This window comes from Myotis lucifugus, unplaced genomic scaffold, assembly GCF_000147115.1.
Source record: "Myotis lucifugus unplaced genomic scaffold, Myoluc2.0 scaffold_19, whole genome shotgun sequence".
In the NCBI taxonomy this organism is placed as follows: domain Eukaryota; kingdom Metazoa; phylum Chordata; class Mammalia; order Chiroptera; family Vespertilionidae; genus Myotis; species Myotis lucifugus.
Genome location: NW_005871067.1, coordinates 2,056,756 through 2,065,053, shown reverse-complemented (window position 1 = coordinate 2,065,053; position 8,298 = coordinate 2,056,756). Strand labels below are relative to the sequence as shown.

The 8,298-nt window shown below is 49.1% G+C and overlaps 1 pseudogene; it reads right to left on the bottom strand.

Annotated features, from left to right (window-relative positions):
* Positions 1-7,130: 7,130 nt before the first annotated feature.
* LOC102421234 lies at positions 7,131-7,900 on the bottom strand (annotated as a pseudogene).
* Between the last annotated feature and the right edge of the window lie 398 nt (positions 7,901-8,298).

Below are 8,298 nucleotides of genomic sequence, written 5' to 3'. Positions count from 1 at the left end.
CCAAAATTGAGATACATTATCTATTCCCAGCTTAATAGGGAATAGACATCCTAATGACCTGATTAATAGGTCATTGATCAGCATATTTGGCATGGCAGAAGTATGGAGCAATAGTGATAGGTTTTTAAAAATAGAGAATTTAAACATTAGCTAACAATTTTTATTGTTATGTTTTTATTGATTTTAGAGAAAGAGAGGAAGGAAGAGAGGAAGAGAGAGAGAAACATCGATGTGAGAGAGAAATATCAATTGGTTGTCTCCCATATGCGCCCTGACCAAGGATCAAACCCACAGCCTAGGTATATGCCCTGACCAGAAATTGAACCTGGAAAGTGTTGTTGTATGGGTCAACACTCCAACCAACTAAGCCACTGGATTAGGGCTAACTAACATTTTTTAAATTACCCACTATGGTCTAGGTCTTGTGCTAGACACTTTACTTACCTTGTCTCTATTCTTCACAGTAGTTCTGCAAATAAAGGGTGGGATCTAGACTACCAGGAGACAGAACAATATAGTAGCAGGAAGTATGGAAACAGGATGTTAGTGTGAACTGTGCCACTAATTGGATGATCTCTGTCATGTATAACTACATAATTCTCTAAATTTAAGGTCTTTGAAATGAAGAGTAACTTCCAGCTTTATAAGAGAATATTGATGAGGATCACCTAGACCAGTGGTCGGCAAACTCATTAGTCAAAAGAGCCAAATATCAATAGTACAACGATTGAAATTTCTTTTGAGAGCCAAATTTTTTAAACTTAAACTATATAGGTAGGTACATTGTTATTAACTTAATTAGGGTACTCCTAAGCTGGTCTTTGCTAAAAACGTCCTCAATCTGATTGAGGTACGTTCGCTGAGGTCGACCCCTTCCAACTCTCCCATCCTCAACTCGTGCATGAATCTGTGCGCACCTCCCTCTGCGCTGCGTATCCCTCGGCCCGCCTGCGCCACGCCTCCTGTCACTGGACCGACCGACACCCCCCACTTCTTCTAACGCCACTTCTTCAAAATAGACTCGCTGCCGAACCGGTTTGGCTCAGTGGATGGAGCTTCGGCCTGCGGACTGAAGGGTCCCAGGTTCAATTCCGGTCAAGGGCATGTACCTTGGCTGCTGGCACATCCCCAGTGGGGGGCGTGCAGGAGGCAGCTGATCGATGTTTCTAACTCTCTATCCTTCTCCCTTCTTCTCTGTAAAAAATCAATAAAATATATATATATAAAAAAAATAGACTCGCCCAGGCTGAAAACCAACTTCTGCGCATGGGCCACAAAGTTTCAATCGCACTGTACGTGCGCGCCCACATGTGGTATTTTGTGGAAGAGCCACACTCAAGGGGCCAAAGAGCCGCATGTGGCTCGCGAGCTGGGGTTTGCCGACCACTGGCCTAGACTATGCAGCCCTAGCAAACAACTCATTATCTCAGTGCCTTACACAAGAAAAGTTTCTCACTCATACAGAGTCCACCATGGGTCTGGCTGACTCTTCAGATCTGCTGTTCTCCGTGTAGTGATTCAGTAATCCAAGCTGCTTAGACCCTCTGGTTTCATCTTTTTTTAAAAAAAATGTTTTAAAAAAATATCAATTAAAATTGACATTTAATGTTATATTAGTTTCAGATGCTGTTGGTGGAAAGCCCCAAAATCTGAATTCAGGATGGATTCTGAAGAATTGACACATGGCCTTATTCAAATTCATAAGAGCTTTAACAGGAGAAACTTACATACAAAAGTAAGGTAACTGCTCCCGGTGGTGGCGGGTGGGGAATTATCACACTCCTCCCAGAACAGGATCTTTTTTTTATAGGGACTTAATAGTAGAACTATATGGTGGATAGCCACATAGGCCAAGGAAGAACAATGCATTCCTAAGTTGACAGATAACATCAGGAAGTTAGTTATCCACAGTCTATACACTCATTCCCTACCTTCCTGGGAGCTTGACGTTTATCTTTGGGTAGCATTCTGGTTTTCTGGGTAGTCAGCCAAGCCTGAGGCTACAGAGAGTTCAACAGTCACATAGGTTAAACAGAAAGTCCAATATTTTCCAGACATCTTTACTGTTGGAGCCATACTTCATCTCTGAGTTCCCCTAAACGTGGACAGAAGAGTGGTCAAAAACTTATGTAACTTACAAACTGATCACACTAATGAGTAAGTACCCACATGGCACCACACAGTTATTACAATACTAGAGGCCTGGCGCACGAAATTCATGTGCGGGTACAGTCCCTAGGCCTGGTCTGTGATCAGGGCCATCTTCCCTGGCTGCTGGCAGCTGGCCCCGCCCCCTGCTGCCACCCACCCCTGGTTCCCTTTTCGCCATGGGAGATCAGAGTCTGCTGGCCAGGGGGAGGGGCTGGGAGGTGGTCAGTGCGCCTCATAGTGACTGGTCGAGCAGTCGTTCTGGTCATTCCACCATTTGGACAATTTGCATATTACTCTTTTATATATATATAGACTAGAGGCCCGTTGCAGGAAGATTCCTGCAAGAATAGGGCTTCCTCGGGCCTATTCCTGCAAGAATTGGGCTTCCTGAGGTCAGAGCAAAGCAGAGAAGGGAGCGAAGCCCGCCTCTGCGGGCTTCGCTCCCTTCTCTGCCGCCTGGCTCCCTCCCTTCCCTGCCGCCTCGGCTCCCTCCCTCCTCCGCCACTTTGCTCCATACTGTGTCCACTGCCTCAGCTCCGCTCCCATCTCTGCTACCTCTGATCCATTCCTTTCTCCGCCGCTTGGCTCCCTTCTGCAGTGCTTGGCTTCCTTCTACACTGTCTTCAGTCTTTGCTGGGTGCCTGTGTATGCAAATTAACCGCCATCTTTGTTGGGTTAATTTGCATACTCTTCTGATTGGCTGGGGGGCATAGCGAAGGTATAGTCAATTAGCATCTTTGTCTTTTATTAGTGTAGATGTGCCCCAATCCTTCCACTTCCAGGGAAAAGGGCAATGAAGGGTTGCTGAAAGTGATAAGGGAGGCAGCAGGGTGAACTTTTTTGGGGGGTGGGGTGGGTATTTTCCTCTTAATGAGGAGCTTCAAAGGACAGCAGCCTACCTCTGCTACCCTCTGTCTCCAGAGACACAATTTCTGATTGGTATCTGGCAGGATGGAGCAGTGGCAGGTACAGGACTGGGAGCGCCTTTCTGCATGCAGCTCCCTGGAGAGTCTCTTCTGGCCAAGGAAAGCTTTGTTTTAACCATTTCTCCCAGAGCCAGGGTTGCTGGGTGGTCTGGGGCAGGAGGGCAGAATGGAGGTGGGGCAGGGCAGGAAGAAGTATGGGGTAGAAGACTGGGGGGTGGGGAGGGAGAGGGTGAAATATGTGTGTGTGGTGAGGGGGAGGGCTGGTGCAGAAGGAGAGTTGGGGTCAGCATAGGAAGGTTTGGAGGTACTGGGGGAGTAAAAGGGACCAGCAGATGCCAGAACAGGGGAAAGGGTCTAGGGCAGCGGTTCTCAACCTGTGGGTCCCAACCCCTTTGGTGGTTGAATGACCCTTTCACAGGGGTCGCCTAAGACCATCCTGCATATCAGATATTTACATTACGATTCATAACAGTAGCAACATTACAGTTATGAAGTAGCAACGAAAATAATTTTATGGTTGGGTCACAACATGAGGAACTGTATTTAAAGGGCCAGAAGGTTGAGAACCACTGGTCTAGGTCAGTGATGGCGAACCTATGACACGCGTGTCAGAGGTGACACGCGAACTCATTTTTTTGGTTGATTTTTCTTTGTTAAATGGCATTTAAATATATAAAATAAATATCAAAAATATAAATCTTTGTTTTACTATGGTTGCAAATATCAAAAAATTTCTATATGTGACACGGCACCAGAGTTAAGTTAGGGTTTTTCAAAATGCTGACACGCCGAGCTCAAAAGGTTCGCCATCACTGTCCTAGGAAATCAGGTGGGGGTCCGTGAGGGTGAGTATAGACTAAGTCCCTTCCCCAGACCTTGCCATCCCAGGTGGCTAGTGGGAGGGGTCCATAGCGAGGCACTGAACCCCCTATACTTTGTGTCTGAAGCTCCAGAACATGTGGCCAACATGCCCCGCCCCTGCCACCCCTGCCAAAGTGCTGCAATTTGGAACGCGTTTGCAGACACATGGATTGTTTTTAAGTTAATGCTTTTTAATTCGCTGTTTCCCACTTGTCATTTTTTATTGAAAAGGCGGATTCTGCTGGTGTGTGTTCCTTTGCGGGGGCAGCAGGGTATTCTCCATGGGCAGAGATCCGATGAGAGACAGAGACAAAAGACCCAGCAAGACATAGGGAATGAGCAAACAGGATCAGAGAGCAAGGAACAGGGAGAGAAATGCACAGGGCAAGACAGACACATGACACAGGGTGCTGTGGACGGGGATAGAGCTTTCTGGACCCATGAGAGGGCTCATTCCACGGAGCAGTGGCTCTGTGGGCACGTTTACCCCAGGTGCAGCTCCCAGGCCCGGAGTCCATGAACTGAAAGCCTGGGATAATTAGAGCTAATTACATGTGTGCAAACAGCCACAGTGGAGGCTGAGGGCCGGCCACCCCTTCCCTGGCCTGCCCCTTGCGATCCTGCCCCAGCAAAGAGGCTTTGCTGGCACAGCTGGGGTTAGGAATTGGACCACAACTTGGTCTGAGCTCCCCTTGGCCTTGTGCTGAGCGGGCCCTGGTGGCATGGGCCCCATAATTTGGGTCCTTAGGTTTCTATTATCCTGGCCTCCTGAGCATTCCCAATTCTGCGAAGATTTGAGACAGGGTTCTTGTATCCTACCATGGGGAGTGCCTGTCTGGAGCTGAGGCCCCGTGATGAGGAAGGGACAGAGTTTGGTGCTTAGCTTTTGGTGATTAGTTTGTCTCTCTGCCTGGATGCACCACAGGACCCCAAAAGAGTGACTTTTCTGAGCTTTCATTTGTGCGTCCACACTGTGCATGCCTCCTCTGAGACGTGGAGTCCAAGGGGAAGGAGAAAGGTGAGAATTCCTCACATGTGAATGAGGCTTTACACTTTGAACTGCTAGCCTGAATCAGTGATCTAATTTTGTGGTTCCAGGAGACTTTGGCAGGTTGGGTTGGAGTGGTGCCAGGGTAGGGTTTCATCTATAACTAGTGGCCCAGTGCACGAAATTCATGCGGAGGGGGGGTGTCCCTCAGCCCAGCCTGCACCTTCTCCAATCTGGGACATCCCTCTCGCAATCTGGGACCGCTGGCTCCTAACCGCTCACCTGCCTGCCAGCCTGCTCACCCCCAACTGCCCCCCCATTGACCTTCTCACCCCCAATTGCCTCCCCTGCCAGCCTGCTCACCCCCAACTGCCCCCCTATCTCCCCGCCTGCCTTATCACCCCCCACTGCCCTCCCCTCCTGGCCTGATCGCCCCTAACGGCCTCTGCCTTGGTCCAGCCACCATGGCTTTGTCTGGAAGGACTTCTGGAAGATCTCCTGGTCTAATTAGCATATTACCCTTTTATTAGTATAAATAATAAAAGTGTAGTATGCTAATTAGATTGGACAGCCAAATGACCTTCCTGACATCCTTCCAGATGACCGTCTGGACTAAGCTGGGGCTGCAAGAGCCGAGGCAAGCTGCAGCAGCTATGAGGGCTGAGCTCCTTGCATGAATTTTGTGCATCAGGCCTCTAGTATTTCTATAAAGGCCCAGTGCATGAGTGGGGGCCGGCGGTCTGCCCTGATGGGGGCCCCTGCTGGGGGGCGGGGCTGGCCGGGGTGAGGGGCTGTGGTCGTTCTGGTCTCTAGTGGTTCTGGTCGTTCTGCCATTTTGGTCGCTGGGCTTTTATTATATAGGACTAGATGCCTGGTGCATGAAATTTGTGCACAGGAGCGGGGGTGGGTCCCTCAGCCCAGCCTGCACCCTCTCACAATCCAGGACTGCCGCTTTAGGCTGGATCCCATAGACATCCCTCTCGCAATCTGGGGCTGCTGGCTCCTAACCTCTTGCCTGCCTGCCTGATTTTGCCCCTAAAACTCAAGCTTCTTATTTTTTTAATTTTTAATATTTATATTTACTTATTTTTTATTTTAAAATTCATGTTTCTTGAGAACATGAAGCATTTAACATTATTCTATATTCCTTACAGAGAGCTAAGCATGGTAAACATAGCAAATACTTAATACTTATGGGCTTCTATACAAACACTTTCCAACCAGGAATGTTTTAATAGGTAGTCTCCAAAAACTTGAACTGGAAAACCTAAAAGTAGAGTGCTCAGATTTCAGGCATCAGGTGCTATTAGCAGGATTTCTATCCCAATTAAACTCTAATTCTGAGCTCTCAACAGTCTGGACAAACTGCCCTTCATTATCTCCAAAGTTTTGTGTGTGTTATTTTGTTATTCCAAAATAGAGATTTAGTTATTAAGAATTATTTAGTGTTTGCATAAAAATCACCAATTGTTCCTCATTGGGTTTTTAACACACATGAATTCTTTGGGGTCCCTTTATTCACCCCAACACTTTCAAAATACATCTCTTGTTAGTGCCAGGGGGGACAGTTAAGGCAGCGAGGTGTTTCCTTGGGTCTCGGCATCGGAAGGGCTCGTGGGTCTCCCCTCTGAGAGAACACACATGATAGGTAGTTTCTTAGGTGGGGTAGGCTGTCCCTGAAGAAAATACTTATGCAGAAGAATGCACATTCAGTCATCTGTGGTCAGTTACTCATACCTGATAGCTTTAAAATAAAGTCCTGTTGGTCAAGGTCATCAAAGGCCTGCTGGTTGTTTTCAACTATAAAAAACTGTCTGGAAAAAGACAGTAGGAAAGAGCGGGGTCTATACTGACAGCGCTGTGACGCTGGGCTGTGCAACCACAGGAGAGCACACAGCAGTCTGCTTTAAAAAAAATCCTGTATAATTTCAAATCAGACTCCTCGTAGTCCTTACACGACCCGAAACATCACTGCACCAGATCCTCATTTTCAAAATGAGGTGTTTGACAGGGCTCCCCAGGGTCACGCACCACATGGGGGAATGGGGACAGAAAACCCTAGGACCTGACTTATTAGCAACATTAACTGATTTTTATCACACTGAAATGAAGGCAGTCGGTCTGTGCTGTCATGAAATTAAAGGTGATTCAGAAGTAGGGTGGTTATTTATTGTTCTGTTAGGAAAGACCCCAAAAATGACTTTTCAGAAACCAGGGCTGTCCCCCGCAACCCCAGCCAGACTCTGAGCCCCCTGTGGGGGACGCAGGCCAAAGCGGCCTGCCAGCTTGCTTACAGTGATTCTGGCTCGTCTGTTTCTGGGAGTGCCGGCTGCTGGGCATGCGTACACCTTGTAGTTGAGCTCAGCGTTCATCTTGGTGTACATCTCGTAGATGACGTCAATGGTGGCCACGTAGTTGACCAGGAACAGGCGGACCTTCTCCATGCACTCCTCCTCCCTCACGTTCTGGCCCTTGGTGAGCGGTTTCAGAAAGTCACACTTGTAGGGCGCTGCCTGGAAGGTCTTCTGCACGATCCAGCCGTGGTACTTCTTGAGCGCCACCTCATAGGCCTTGGTGGCGTTGAGGCAGATGAACTTGGGGTGGCTCTCGTCCTGCTCCCCATCACACATGCACTGCAGGAAGACCTAGATGAAGCGGAGGCCCCTTTTCAGCCACATCAGCACTAGCGTGGCTCCCACTTTGGGCCACTCTGCTCCATACATTTCATTCTCCGCCTCCAGGATGTTCTGCAGGGTCGGGAACTTGGCCGGGTCGGTGTTGTACATAAGTTTGATTTTCATGATGTTATCATTTATGTTTGCCTTGATGGGCGTAAACACTGGGGACCCAAGGCAATGGAAGAAGGGTGGCAGGTGGGACACCGCCTCCAGGAAGGGCCCGGTCTCGATCTTGTTGTTTGCGGGCAGCGGCTTCAGCAGGTGCTTGGCCAGCAGCGCCATTTCGGGGTCGAGGCTGGCGGAGATGCCGTTTTCTAATCGGATCTTCCTCTTCCTTCCCCAGCACACTCCAGACCTACTCCAGATGGACCACCCCAGCCCCGCAGACCCTTAACACCTTCCCCCTATTTCTTTGACTTTCCCCCATCAAACTCAGACCTATTGTGTTGCCTAGGGGTGCCTCTAACCGCTCCTTGGAGGGTGGGGCCAACCCAGCGAGGGGCCGTGGTGATTCTGGTCTAATTGCTGGGGCTTGAGGAGCTGATGGAAGCTGTGGGGCGAGCCTGCGACCTACCCGCCCTGGCGTGAGCGGCGAGCAGCACGTTCCATCAGTAGCCACTTGGCGCACAAGCATGGAGGTGAAGTCACTGGTGCCTGCTTTCCTGCAGGCCTGAGCCCAAGAGCAGCCAGGGAT